Source organism: Sphaeramia orbicularis, chromosome 6, assembly GCF_902148855.1.
Source record: "Sphaeramia orbicularis chromosome 6, fSphaOr1.1, whole genome shotgun sequence".
NCBI classification, from domain to species: Eukaryota; Metazoa; Chordata; class Actinopteri; order Kurtiformes; family Apogonidae; genus Sphaeramia; species Sphaeramia orbicularis.
Window position 1 is genome coordinate 56,560,321 of NC_043962.1, and position 15,376 is coordinate 56,575,696.

The window sequence follows — 15,376 nt, forward strand, 5'->3', positions numbered from 1 at the left end:
GCCTGGGTCCAGGTCCAGGTCTGGTCTGGGCCTTGTCTCCGTCTGGTCTGGTCTGGCCCGGCCCGACCCTGCCCTCTGCTGATGTAAACCCTCTGTCATACCCATGGTCCGGTCTGGGTCTGGCCTGGTCTCAGTCTGGTCTGGTCTGGGCCTGGTCCTGGTCCTGGTCTGGCTGGTCCGGTCCGGTCCAGCCCGGCCCTCTGCTGATGTGAACCCTCTGTCATACCCCTGGTCCGGTCTGGGTCTGGTCTGGTCTGGTCCGGTCTGGGTCTCCGGTTCCTCAGAGTCTCTTTGAAGCTGCCTTCTCTGTCTGTTTGATCCGTCTGTTTGATCCGTGGTCGACCCCCAGTGCCTTTGGTGTCACAGTTGGACTGGTTTCCCAGGATGCTTCACTCTCCTCATTGTTCCTCAGTCTCCGCCCTCAGTTTCCTGCTTCAGTCTGAAGTCTAACCCTTCTCTCTGAGTCCATCAGGTCTGAGCTGAACCCTGTTCAGTCTAAATCCACCTGTATTTATTAGCTTGTTTTGTCCTGTAGTTGGTTTTAATAATAATGGTGCTGTTGTAAATATGTTCCATGTTTGTGTAAATAAATGGGTTTTTCTTCATTTCCTGTAGGTGTTTGTTTGCTTCAGTTTAACTGAAGTGTTGAAGGTCAGTTTCAGGTGCTGTCAGGTGTGTACGTGAACGTCTGTGTGTTCTGTGTATCAGTGCTGCCTCCTGTTTGGGTGGAGTTGTCCACCTGTGGTTAATTATTACCTGGACTTTGGTTTGGTATCACACACCTGTTTGTTTTAGAGTCAGGTGAGTCATGTGACCCCTGTCAGGTTACAGTCTGTCTAATAGAAACTGTCAGCTGATCTACAGCGTCCATCCAATGTCTGCACATCCTTCAGAACCAGTTAAAGAACAGGAACTAGACTGAATGTAAGCCAACTGTACCTTCAGACTGTATTCATGTCCCATGGGTCAGATAGTGACCCCAGAGCAGATGGACGAAGAGGGACAAACAAACTGACCAGCGGCTTCACAAATGAAGCAGATTAGAGGTGTTGACCTGGTTCCACGTGTTGAATTTACACTTGGTAGTTCGAACAACAGGAGTTCTCAATATGAGATCCAAAGAGGTGTTCATGGACGTGACGGAGGCTGGCACTGAGCCGAACAAACAGTCTGGACACAAAGAGTGTGGACGGAACGTCAGCAGTAGTTCAGGTCCGTCCACCGGTGGTTCCAGCTGTGGTGGAACCTGAACAGATGCAGTTAGGAGCTGCTACAGAGGAGTTACAGAGGCGGAACCAGATGACCCACCATTTCATTTACACTGACGTCGTTCTGGAATAAAGGTCAAATATTGCTGGAACAGAAGGGCTGTGGAAAAGGAGCGATAGAATCATCATTGAAATGGGTTACCTAGCAACAGATAATCAATAGGGCCGCGTTACCGTGGTATCAGACTTCCTGTACAGAAACAGACATGTCAGCTGAGAGGTTATTGAACTGAAAATGACTGGAATTTACCAAGAAAGGAAAGGACTGAACTGGATCAGAGGATCTAGAACCTGGGGTTCCCCACGGGTCAGCGCACTAGTAGAATAGAACAGAATAGAACAGAATATGCTTCATTGTCATTACACAGGTTGTGCAACAACCTGTGTAATGACTGCCAACGACAGTGCACTGACAACTAATAATACTATATAATACAGACATTTATTTTAAAAAAAGTATGTATATGTAATTACTGTATGTGCAATAGAATATAAAAATATAAAATTTCGTGTGTGTGTGTATAAATATATATATACACACACACACAGGGTGGGGAAGCAAAATGTACAATGAACATTTAGTTGTTTTTTCTCAGCAGACACTACGTCAGTTGTTTTGAACCCAAACATATACTGATGTCATAATCATACCTAACACTATTATCCATACCTTTTCAGAAACTTTTGCCCATATGAGTAATCAGGAAAGCAAACGTCAAAGAGTGTGTGATTTGCTGAATGCACTCGTCACACCAAAGGAGATTTCCAAAATAGTTGGAGTGTCCATAAAGACTGTTTATAATGGAAAGAAGAGAATGACTATGAGCAAAACTATTACCAGAAAGTCTGGGAGATACTATTAAAGAAGAATGGGAGAAGTGTCACCCCAATATTTGAGGAACACTTGCGCAAGTTTCAGGAAGCGTGTGAAGGCAGTTATTGAGAAAGAAGGAGGACACATAGAATAAAAACATTTTCTATTATGGACATTTTCTTGTGGCAAATAAATTCTATGACTTTCAATAAACTAATTGGTCATACACTGTCTTTCAATCCCTGCCTCAAAATATTGTACATTTTGCTTCCCCACCCTGTACATATATATATATATATATATATATATATATATATATATATATATATATATATATATATATATATATATACACACACACACACACACACACACACACACACACACACACACACACACACACACTCTACTGGTCAAAAGTCTTAGAACACCCCAATTTGTTCCAGTTTTGTCTGTAAACTCCATCAGTTCCAGTCCAGTGAACAGCTGTAAATGGTCCGAAGGTCAGAGTGAACTGACAGGTTTAAAAAAAAAAAAAAAAGGTCAGGTTAAACCAAACTGAAAAATACTGTACATTTCAGAATTCTACAAAAAGGTGAACAAGAAATGGGTTCAAACTGAAAGCAGTTCTGCAGCAGTGGAGGTTGATCAAGTCTGGAAAGTTGGTGGTTCAGTTCCTGCAGGTGTTCCAGCGTTTGTGAATTCCTTCCACCCCCTGTGTCTGCAGAACAGGAGTGTGGAACACACTGTGGTACCAGACCCATGGAGCAGGACTGGAACAGGACTGGACTGAAGAAAGGAGTGTGGTACTGTAAAAATGGAAAAGAGGAAAAGGAATGAACCAGAGAAGAGAGACAGAGCATCAGAAGAGGGAAAAATGGAGGTGTGTCCTCCAGAGAAATGTCCAAGAAAGTCCAGGTGTCAGGAAGTCCAGTTTCCTTCAGCATCCAAAGGCACTGAAACTGGACTGGAAATGCAGACAGAAGAGGTCTGGAAGAAGCACAGACACAACAGAAGAAGAAGAAGAGTTTAGGACAGAAAACAGCTGGAGTGAGAGGAGACTGACAGGACAACAGCTGAAAGAAGAGAGATGAGAGAGGAGGAGGAAGAGAGGAGGTCATAGAGGAGGAGGAGAGGAGACTGACAGGACAACAGCTGAAAGAAGAGAGAAGAGAGAGGAGGAGGAAGAGAGGAGGTCATAGAGGAGGAGGAGAGGAGACTGACAGGACAACAGCTGAAAGAAGAGAGAAGAGAGAGGAGGAGGAAGAGAGGAGGTCATAGAGGAGGAGGAGAGGAGACTGACAGGACAACAGCTGAAAGAAGAGAGAAGAGAGAGGAGGAGGAAGAGAGGAGGTCATAGAGGAGGAGGAGAGGAGACTGACAGGACAACAGCTGAAAGAAGAGAGAAGAGAGAGGAGGAGGAAGAGAGGAGGAGTTTACACTGAACAGAGTGAACAGATGAGTTTACACTGAACACACTGAACAGATGAGTTTACACTGAACAGACTGAACAGATGAGTTTACACTGAACAGAGTGAACAGATGAGTTTACACTGAACAGAGTGAACAGATGAGTTTACACTGAACACAATGAACAGATGAGTTTACACTGAACACAATGAACAGATGAGTTTACACTGAACAGAGTGAACAGATGAGTTTACACTGAACAGACTGAACAGATGAGTTTACACTGAACAGAGTGAACAGATGAGTTTACACTGAACACAATGAACAGATGAGTTTACACTGAACAGAGTGAACAGATGAGTTTACACTGAACAGAGTGAACAGATTAGTTTACACTGAACAGAATGAACAGATGAGTTTACACTGAACAGAGTGAACAGATGAGTTTACACTGAACAGAGTGAACAGATGAGTTTACACCGAACACACTGAACAGATGAGTTTACACTGAGCAGAGTGAACAGATGAGTTTACACTGAACAGACTGAACAGATGAGTTTACACTGAACAGAGTGAACAGTTGAGTTTACACTGAACACACTGAACAGATGAGTTTACACTGAGCAGAGTGAACAGATGAGTTTACACTGAACAGACTGAACAGATGAGTTTACACTGAGCAGAGTGAACAGATGAGTTTACACTGAGCAGAGTGAACAGATGAGTTTACACTGAACAGACTGAACAGATGAGTTTACACTGAACAGAGTGAACAGATGAGTTTACACTGAACAGAGTGAACAGATGAGTTTACACTGAACACACTGAACAGATGAGTTTACACTGAGCAGAGTGAACAGATGAGTTTACACTGAACACACTGAACAGATGAGTTTACACTGAACAGATGAGTTTACACTGAACAGAGTGAACAGATGAGTTTACACTGAACACACTGAACAGATGAGTTTACACTGAACAGAGTGAACAGATGAGTTTACACTGAACACACTGAACAGATGAGTTTACACTGAGCAGAGTGAACAGATGAGTTTACACTGAACAGACTGAACAGATGAGTTTACACTGAACAGAGTGAACAGTTGAGTTTACACTGAACACACTGAACAGATGAGTTTACACTGAGCAGAGTGAACAGATGAGTTTACACTGAACAGACTGAACAGATGAGTTTACACTGAGCAGAGTGAACAGATGAGTTTACACTGAGCAGAGTGAACAGATGAGTTTACACTGAGCAGAGTGAACAGATGAGTTTACACTGAACAGACTGAACAGATGAGTTTACACTGAACAGAGTGAACAGATGAGTTTACACTGAACAGAGTGAACAGATGAGTTTACACTGAACAGAGTGAACAGATGAGTTTACACTGAACACACTGAACAGATGAGTTTACACTGAGCAGAGTGAACAGATGAGTTTACACTGAACAGACTGAACAGATGAGTTTACACTGAACAGAGTGAGCAGATGAGTTTACACTGAACAGAGTGAACAGATGAGTTTACACTGAACAGAGTGAACAGATGAGTTTACACTGAACACACTGAACAGATGAGTTTACACTGAACAGAGTGAACAGATGAGTTTACACTGAACACACTGAACAGATGAGTTTACACTGAACACACTGAACAGATGAGTTTACACTGAACAGAGTGAACAGATGAGTTTACACTGAACAGACTGAACAGATGAGTTTACACTGAACACACTGAACAGATGAGTTTACACTGAGCAGAGTGAACAGATGAGTTTACACTGAACAGAGTGAACAGATGAGTTTACACTGAACAGAGTGAACAGATGAGTTTACACTGAACACACTGAACAGATGAGTTTACACTGAACAGAGTGAACAGATGAGTTTACACTGAACACACTGAACAGATGAGTTTACACTGAACAGAGTGAACAGATGAGTTTACACTGAACACACTGAACAGATGAGTTTACACTGAACAGAGTGAACAGATGAGTTTACACTGAACAGAGTGAACAGATGAGTTTACACTGAACACACTGAACAGATGAGTTTACACTGAGCAGAGTGAACAGATGAGTTTACACTGAGCAGAGTGAACAGATGAGTTTACACTGAACACACTGAACAGATGAGTTTACACTGAGCAGAGTGAACAGATGAGTTTACACTGAGCAGAGTGAACAGATGAGTTTACACTGAACACACTGAACAGATGAGTTTACACTGAACAGAGTGAACAGATGAGTTTACACTGAACAGACTGAACAGATGAGTTTACACTGAGCAGAGTGAACAGATGAGTTTACACTGAACAGAGTGAACAGATGAGTTTACGCTGAACAGAATGAACAGATGAGTTTACACTGAACAGAGTGAACAGATGAGTTTACACTGAACACACTGAACAGATGAGTTTACACTGAACAGAGTGAACAGATGAGTTTACACTGAACAGAGTGAACAGATGAGTTTACACTGAGCAGAGTGAACAGATGAGTTTACACTGAACACACTGAACAGATGAGTTTACACTGAGCAGAGTGAACAGATGAGTTTACACTGAACACACTGAACAGATGAGTTTACACTGAGCAGAGTGAACAGATGAGTTTACACTGAGCAGAGTGAACAGATGAGTTTACACTGAACAGAGTGAACAGATGAGTTTACACTGAACACACTGAACAGATGAGTTTACACTGAGCAGAGTGAACAGATGAGTTTACACTGAACAGAGTGAACAGATGAGTTTACACTGAACAGAGTGAACAGATGAGTTTACACTGAACAGAATGAACAGATGAGTTTACACTGAACAGAATGAACAGATGAGTTTACACTGAACAGAGTGAACAGATGAGTTTACACTGAACACACTGAACAGATGAGTTTACACTGAGCAGAGTGAACAGATGAGTTTACACTGAACAGAGTGAACAGATGAGTTTACACTGAACAGAGTGAACAGATGAGTTTACGCTGAGCAGAGTGAACAGATGAGTTTACACTGAACAGAGTGAACAGATGAGTTTACGCTGAACAGAATGAACAGATGAGTTTACACTGAACAGAGTGAACAGATGAGTTTACACTGAACACACTGAACAGATGAGTTTACACTGAACAGAGTGAACAGATGAGTTTACACTGAACAGACTGAACAGATGAGTTTACACTGAGCAGAGTGAACAGATGAGTTTACACTGAGCAGAGTGAACAGATGAGTTTACACTGAGCAGAGTGAACAGATGAGTTTACACTGAACAGAGTGAACAGGTGCAGGTCTGATGGGTCCAGTTGCAGCTGAAGCCTTTGCTGAGACTTCAGAATCAGAACCAGAGTCTTACCTGGACCATGAAACAGCAGCAGTGGAACTACTGAAGACTGGAAGAAGGGGTTCTGGACTGATGAATCCAAATTTGAAATCTTCGTTTCATCCCACAGGACTTGTGTACGCCTTATGTCCAGTAGGTGACAGGATGGTTCCTCAGTGTGTGACATCATCTGTCAAACATGGAGGAGGAAGTGTGATGGTCTGGGGCTGTTTTGTTGGATCCAGGGTCGGTGACTTGTACAGAGGGAAAGGAACCCTGAACCCAAACGGCTCCCACAGGTCCATTCTGCAGCTGTGCCATGCAGGACCCTCTGGGATGGGCCTAGTGGGTCAGGGGTTCATCCAGCAGAGGATGACCCAGAACACAAGTCCAAACTCTGGCAGAAGAAAAAAGAATAAGATGGTCCACCTGAAAACATGGAGTCCAGCACAGTGTCCAGACTGAAACCACATGGAGCTGGTTTAGATGAAGTGGACAGAAGAGTGAAGCAAAGACACCCACAAGTGACCCACATTTATGGAACTACAACAAGTGACCCACATTTATGGAACTACAAGTGACCCACATTTATGGAACTACAACAAGTGACCCACATTTATGGAACTACAACAAGTGACCCACATTTATGGAACTACAAGTGACCCACATTTATGGAACTACAACAAGTGACCCACATTTATGGAACTACAAGTGACCCACATTTATGGAACTACAACAAGTGACCCACATTTATGGAACTACAAGTGACCCACATTTATGGAACTACAACAAGTGACCCACATTTATGGAACTACAACAAGTGACCCACATTTATGGAACTACAAGTGACCCACATTTATGGAACTACAACAAGTGACCCACATTTATGGAACTACAACAAGTGACCCACATTTATGGAACTACAAGTGACCCACATTTATGGAACTACAACAAGTGACCCACATTTATGGAACTACAAGTGACCCACATTTATGGAACTACAACAAGTGACCCACATTTATGGAACTACAAGTGACCCACATTTATGGAACTACAACAAGTGACCCACATTTATGGAACTACAACAAGTGACCCACATTTATGGAACTACAACAAGTGTCCCACATTTATGGAAACGCAACAAGTGACCCACATTTATGGAACTACAACAAGTGACCCACATTTATGGAACTACAAGTGACCCACATTTATGGAACTACAACAAGTGACCCACATTTATGGAACTACAAGTGACCCACATTTATGGAACTACAACAAGTGACCCACATTTATGGAACTACAACAAGTGATCCACATTTATGGAACTACAACAAGTGACCCACATTTATGGAACTACAAGTGACCCACATTTATGGAACTACAACAAGTGACCCACATTTATGGAACTACAACAAGTGACCCACATTTATGGAACTACAAGTGACCCACATTTATGGAACTACAACAAGTGACCCACATTTATGGAACTACAACAAGTGACCCACATTTATGGAACTATAAGTGACCCACATTTATGGAACTACAACAAGTGTCCCACATTTATGGAAACACAACAAGTGACCCACATTTATGGAACTACAACAAGTGACCCACATTTATGGAACTACAAGTGACCCACATTTATGGAACTACAACAAGTGACCCACATTTATGGAACTACAACAAGTGACCCACATTTATGGAACTACAAGTGACCCACATTTATGGAACTACAACAAGTGACCCACATTTATGGAACTGCTGCAACAGAGATGGAAGGACTGTCTGAAGAATATCTGAGTTCCACTGTAGACAGAATCCCACCAGTGTGTTCAGCTGTTCTGCCAAAGGTGGACACTCTGAGTCCAAAGTTTAGAATACATTTGGGTTTCTAAACTCATTCCATAATTTCTTTTTGAACTTCAATTGTTTATTTGTTCTATGCTTTAATTTCAGAGTACACTGAGACATTCAACTGCATCATTGTCAATGAAATTCTGGAAAAATTGGGGTGTTCTACAACTTTTGACCGGTTATATCTATCTATCTATCTATCTATCTATCTATCTATCTATCTATCTATCTATCTATCTATCTATCTATCTATCTATATATATATATATATATATATATATGTGTGTGTGTGTGTGTGTGTGTGTGTGTGTGTGTGTGTGTGTATAATCTCCTCATCAGTGCATTTCTTGTGTTTTTCCTCACTGTTCTGCTGGTGGATTGGCTGTTAAACCTCTTTGTGTGAATGCTGTACAGTATTTCTTTGTGCTTGTGTTTTAAATGCAGCTGGACTTTGATCCGGTCTTTAATCCTCAGATTAGTGAATTCTGCTCCATAAGGAGCTCAGGTCTGAACAGGGTCTGTGTGGGACCAGTGCATGAACAGTCTGAGTAAACTGAACCATTCCACTGAATTAAACCCACCCAGTGTGAGGGTCTGGAAGGAGAACCAACCACAGCTCAAAGCACAGAAGCAACTACAACTACAACAACTCAGAGAGTTAGTCTTCTCATTAAACCTCCTCATGGTGCTGATGCTCACCTGTTCACTCACCTGTTCACTCACCTGTTCACTCACCTGGACACTCACCTGTTCACTCACCTGGACACTCACCTGTTCACTCACCTGTTCACTCACCTGGACACTCACCTGTTCACTCACCTGGACACTCACCTGGACACTCACCTGGACACTCACCTGTTCACTCACCTGTTCACTCACCTGGACACTCACCTGTTCACTCACCTGTTCACTCACCTGGACACTCACCTGGACACTCACCTGTTCACTCACCTGTTCACTCACCTGGACACTCACCTGTTCACTCACCTGGACACTCACCTGTTCACTCACCTGTTCACTCACCTGGACACTCACCTGGACACTCACCTGTTCACTCACCTGTTCACTCACCTGGACACTCACCTGGACACTCACCTGTTCACTCACCTGTTCACTCACCTGGACACTCACCTGTTCACTCACCTGGACACTCACCTGGACACTCACCTGTTCACTCACCTGTTCACTCACCTGGACACTCACCTGTTCACTCACCTGTTCACTCACCTGGACACTCACCTGTTCACTCACCTGGACACTCACCTGTTCACTCACCTGGACACTCACCTGTTCACTCACCTGTTCACTCACCTGTTCACTCACCTGGACACTCACCTGGACACTCACCTGTTCACTCACCTGTTCACTCACCTGGACACTCACCTGTTCACTCACCTGTACACTCACCTGTTCACTCACCTGGACACTCACCTGTTCACTCACCTGGACACTCACCTGTTCACTCACCTGGACACTCACCTGGACACTCACCTGTTCACTCACCTGTTCACTCACCTGTTCACTCACCTGGACACTCACCTGTTCACTCACCTGTTCACTTGGACACTTGTTCTGCTCTTCCATGTCTTACATCCATATGTTTTCATTGTAAACTGTCATATTTTCTTGTCTGAAAATCTTTGACCAACAGTCAAATCCAAACTGAACAGATCTGATCTGAAATCAGCCTTCAGTCCAATAACAGACCAGAGGGATCCAGGAGGGAAACCCAGACCCACACTCTGAGACCCAGGTACCAGGTCTGGGACCCGGGTACCAGGTCTGAGACCCAGGTACCAGGTCTGGGACCCAGGTACCAGGTCTGGGACCCAGGTACCAGGTCTGGGACCCAGGTACCGGCTCTTTGTCCTCATCTTCTTCCTCTTCCTTCTCCTCCTCTTCTTCCTCCTCTTCTTCCTTCTCCCCCTCCTCTCCTCCTCTTCTTCTTCCTCCTCCTCTCCTTCCACCTCTTCCTCCTCCTCTTCCTCCTTCTCCTCCTCTTCTTCCTCCTCCTCTCCTTCCACATCTTCCTCCTCCTCTTCCTCCTTCTCCTCCTCTTCTTCTTCCTCTTCTTCTTCCTCCTCCTTCTCCTCCCCTTCCTCCTCTCCTCCTCTTCTTCCTCCTCCTCCTCCTCCTCCTCTTCTTCCTCCTCCTCCTCCTCCTCCTCTTCTTCCTCCTCCTCTCCTCTCCTTCCACCTCTTCCTCCTCCTCTTCCTCCTCTCCTCCTCTTCCTCCTCCTCCTCCTCTCCTCCTCACTGATGTTAAGATCACAGTAAACACTCACTTCCTGTTCAGGACACCTTTCACAGTAAAAGCCTTTGGTGCATTACTTTCAGTCTTTGTATTATTCCATTTCTCTGCAGAACTCTGGTGTTTGTCAGTGCATGTTTCTGTAAACAGTTGGTTTGGAGCTGCCACAGTACTAACATTTGGGTCTTAATGGTTTAATTAGAATCTAAAGCGGTGAATTAATAACTAAATGACTAACTAACCCATCAGCGCTCAGTGCCTTCATCACAGGGTAAATGTCAGGTTTAAAGGGTCTTTGCACTTTAATGCTCTTGATTTTTGTTTTTTCTTTCCCTTAACTTTCTTGAAAATATTTGGGTATACAAGACAAATAACTTTTGAACAAACATACATCAAGATGTCAAAAGAGAAAAAGCAAATAAACAATAATTTAAGAAAAATAATGCATATATTTAAGACACAAAGCAGAATAGAAAATAATAGTGTAAAAAAAATCTGTAATTAACAGAATTTTCACTGTTTACAGATTTTTCCTGTATTTTTAAGATAGAGGAAAATATCAATGAAATGACAAAAATAGACTGATTTTACATGTCAAATGTAAAATAACATGAAAAAACTGTGTGAATAACCATAAAATTTCCATTTTTTAAAAGGAATTTTTTTTTTTTCACAGAAAAATACAGGTAAAATATATTTGCAAATGTATCATAATTTCACAAATATTTCTTTTCGATTTACGAGATTAAACTATTAATTTGAAGTTTAATACTGTAAAAACAATGATAATAATAAAACGAGATAAAATTACTGACAATTAACCGTAAAAGAAGTATCTGTTCTGTCAGTTGAACCAGACTTGTTTGTTAATTGACAAATATCTTGTGTAATTACAGGAGGTTTCACAACAAAAATGTTGAATAAATGTATTTTTGTGAATGTATAACATGTATAAGCACTGATAAACTGTCCAAATACAGTTTTTATCAGTGGATTGGACAACTGAGTCTCACTGAAAATTATTTGTATACATATTTATAGGGAATTTGATTGTTTTAATACATGTAAATATTCTTTATTAAGCATTAAAAAGTTTTTTTTTTTTTTAAATCTGCAAAATCTCATGTAAAGTTAGGGCAAAAAACTGTATTTTAATTATGGAAAATTACTGTATTTTTATGAGATGGTTATTTTCTGTTATTTTACAGTATTTTTTCGGCACCCCTGCTGCTGGAATAATACCTTTTCTATTTTTTTCTTTGTTTTTCTCTTCTTCTTCTTCTTTTTTTTTTTTTTACAGTGTATATAAAAAATAACAATAATAACATATCTAACAAAAATAAATAAATAAATGCACCAGCGAGTTCAGTCTATTTTAAAGAACGGTTTATAAATTGGTTGAATGCTTTTGTTTTTTGTTTTTTTCTATAACTTTATTGAAAATATTTGGGTATACACGACATGTAACTTTTGAACAAACACACATCAAGATGTCAAGAAGAAAAAGCATTTGAACCAATAAATTGAAGAAAATAATGCATAGATTAAAGACACACAGCAGAATAGACAAATAATAGTATAAAAATAAATAAACATAACATATCTAACATAAATAAATGCATCAGACAGTTCAGTGTATTTAAATAACTCTTTCTAAACTGCTTGAATGCTCCTGTTTGTGCTTGAACAGACTTTTACTCTGACATCTCCGGTGCGTCGGTGCGTCTCTGTGCGTCTTTACGCTTTTCCTTGGAGTCCGTCCGCCCGTCGTCATTCGGGTCTCATTCCTCCAGAGCCTCCCTCCCTCCTGGTCCACCTGTGTGTCCCTCCTGGTCCAGACCTGAACCATGGCCACCAGCTTCTCCAGGCTCCTGTCCTCCAGGCGGAACCTCGGCATCCTGTCCTTGGTCGGAGCCGGTTCGGTCACGGCGGCCTTTCTGCTGCACCGGGAACATGTCACCGCCGGAGTCCCGGTCCGCAGGAGGTACCCGGCCAGGTAAGGACCCGTACCCGCAGGACCGGCCCCGGTAGATCCGGTACAGATCCAGGTTAAAGATGGAAGAACCGAATCTGAGTGTGAGTGTTTGTGCGTTAGTGAAGGGAGGAGACTGCAGCTCCTGCATCTGATCATCTGATCATCTGTTCATCCCGTGGATATTAAAGAAGGAGAACATTTACAGCACATTTAGATTTGAATATCAGGCAAAAAAAACCTAAGGATTTAGTTTATTCTCACATTTGACCAACAGAAGCCACACATCAGAGAGCTGACACCTGCACCATGACAGGATTTACCTGGAAAAACACTGAAACTGTGTCATCAGACCTGAGCAGGAGGAGCAGGAGGAGGTGCATGTTCAAACATCTGACAATATAGAACATAAGGAATAGTGCAACAAAATATGGCCGTTCATAGGAACAGAACAATCCTACTGGTTATTTAATTCCATGTGAACTCAGCTGTAAGTCAAAACAACCCAAATTAAAATCTAATGTTTATTTCTCCTCAGATTTGACAGAAAAGCAGCAAATCTGTACATTTAAGAAGCATCGGCCTGAAAATATGGAGGACTGAACCTGCCATATAAAAAATATATACACAAATATACAAATGGCTTGATAAGTTCATTTCCGTACCATTTGTTTCTCTATTTTGTCCTTATTATTATTTTTCCTTATTGAATTTTTATCCCTGCATTTATTTCTGCGTTGCTTTCTATGTACATTTTCTTTATCTCTTTTCTTGTTTATTTCTATATTTACTTTCATCTGACATCTTATTAATTTATTGTCATTTTTTTATTCATAGTCATATTTACCTCTTCAGTATCCCTCTTTTGCATTTTCTTCCTCTATTTATTTCTACTCGTCCTTTTTCTATTTCTGTGTACATTTATGCCTCATTATGCAAATGAGGGGGGCGGTCTTTAAAGGCGTGTCCTTAGGTCAGCTCTTCTCCTATTGGCAGTGTTGGGAATAACGGTGCTAAAAATAGTGGTGTTACTAACGCCGTTATTGTTTTCCAGTAACAGGTAATCTATGAGTTAGTATTTGAAACATTCCAACATTGTTACCGTTAGCGACAGTGAAATGTGGTGCGTTACTCTAACAGCTGTTACCTGTCCTGGCAGCAGAGGTGTGACGTTCACAGACGAGTCGAGTCTTTTGAACGGCTCTTTTCAGCGAACGATAAGAACCGATTCGTTGCGAGCCGTTCTTCTCTTCAGATCCCCCACACTGCCTTCATGCTTCACCTGTGTGTCCATGAGTCTGAGCTGGCCACGCCCCCTTCACCTGAACCACTAATGACATCTACCAGTTTGAGTTGTCCCAGCACAACACAGGCACCTGAACGCAGCTAGTTTAGGGGAGGAGTTATGAGTGACAGACTGACTGGACTGAAGGCATTTACCGCTGGATCAGAGAGGAGCCACTGAAAACAGAGATGTGGGAGGAACTGGAGGAGCATCTGCTTCTATAAATGCAGATCCTCTTATGTGGTGAAAAAGCCAAGCCCTAGTGGACCCCAGCCTCACCCCAGTCCTGGTCTTCTGCCTGTCTGCTCCTCTACTCCATGGAACTGACTGTGAAACACACAATAAAATCACTTTCCTTTTACATATTTGAAGGTTTTTCAAAAAAGTAACGCAATAATTACTTTCCCTGGTAACTAATTACATTTATTAAGGAGTAATTCTGATAGTAATTCAGTTACTTTTTTTGAGAAAGTAACTAGTAACTATAATTAATTACTTTTAAAAAGTAATATGCCCAACACTGCCTATTGGTCAGTTTGTATTTGGCTGCTGTGCTATCGGTGCTGAATAGACCAGGAGACACCTGGTGCCCATGGTGATCTGTAGAGGGACGTGAAACTGTGGTGTTTGAAAACCAGCAGCAGTAAAGCCACAGACACTGAGGACTGGACTGTGTGGTGTGGACAGAAGAACCCACAGAGTGTCTGGTGTGGACAGAAGAACCCACAGAGTGTTTGGTGTGGACAGAAGAACCCACAGAGTGTTTGGTGTGGACAGAAGAACCCACAGAGTGTCTGGTGTGGACAGAAGAACCCACAGAGTGTCTGGTGTGGACAGAAGAACCCACAGAGTGTCTGGTGTGGACAGAAGAACCCACAGAGTGTTTGGTGTGGACAGAAGAACCCACAGAGTGTCTGGTGTGGACAGAAGAACCCACAGAGTGTTTGGTGTGGACAGAAGAACCCACAGAGTGTCTGGTGTGGACAGAAGAACCCACAGAGTGTCTGGTGTGGACAGAAGAACCCACAGAGTGTCTGGTGTGGACAGAAGAACCCACAGAGTGTTTGGTGTGGACAGAAGAACCCACAGAGTGTCTGGTGTGGACAGAAGAACCCACAGAGTGTTTGGTGTGGACAGAAGAACCCACAGAGTGTCTGGTGTGGACAGAAGAACCCACAGAGTGTCTGGTGTGGACAGA

The 15,376-nt window shown here is 42.3% G+C and overlaps 1 pseudogene; it reads left to right on the forward strand.

The window, feature by feature from the left end:
* Window positions 1-12,634: 12,634 nt before the first annotated feature.
* LOC115420811 (creatine kinase U-type, mitochondrial-like) overlaps window positions 12,635-15,376 on the forward strand; it is a 28,790-nt pseudogene continuing 26,048 nt past the window's right edge.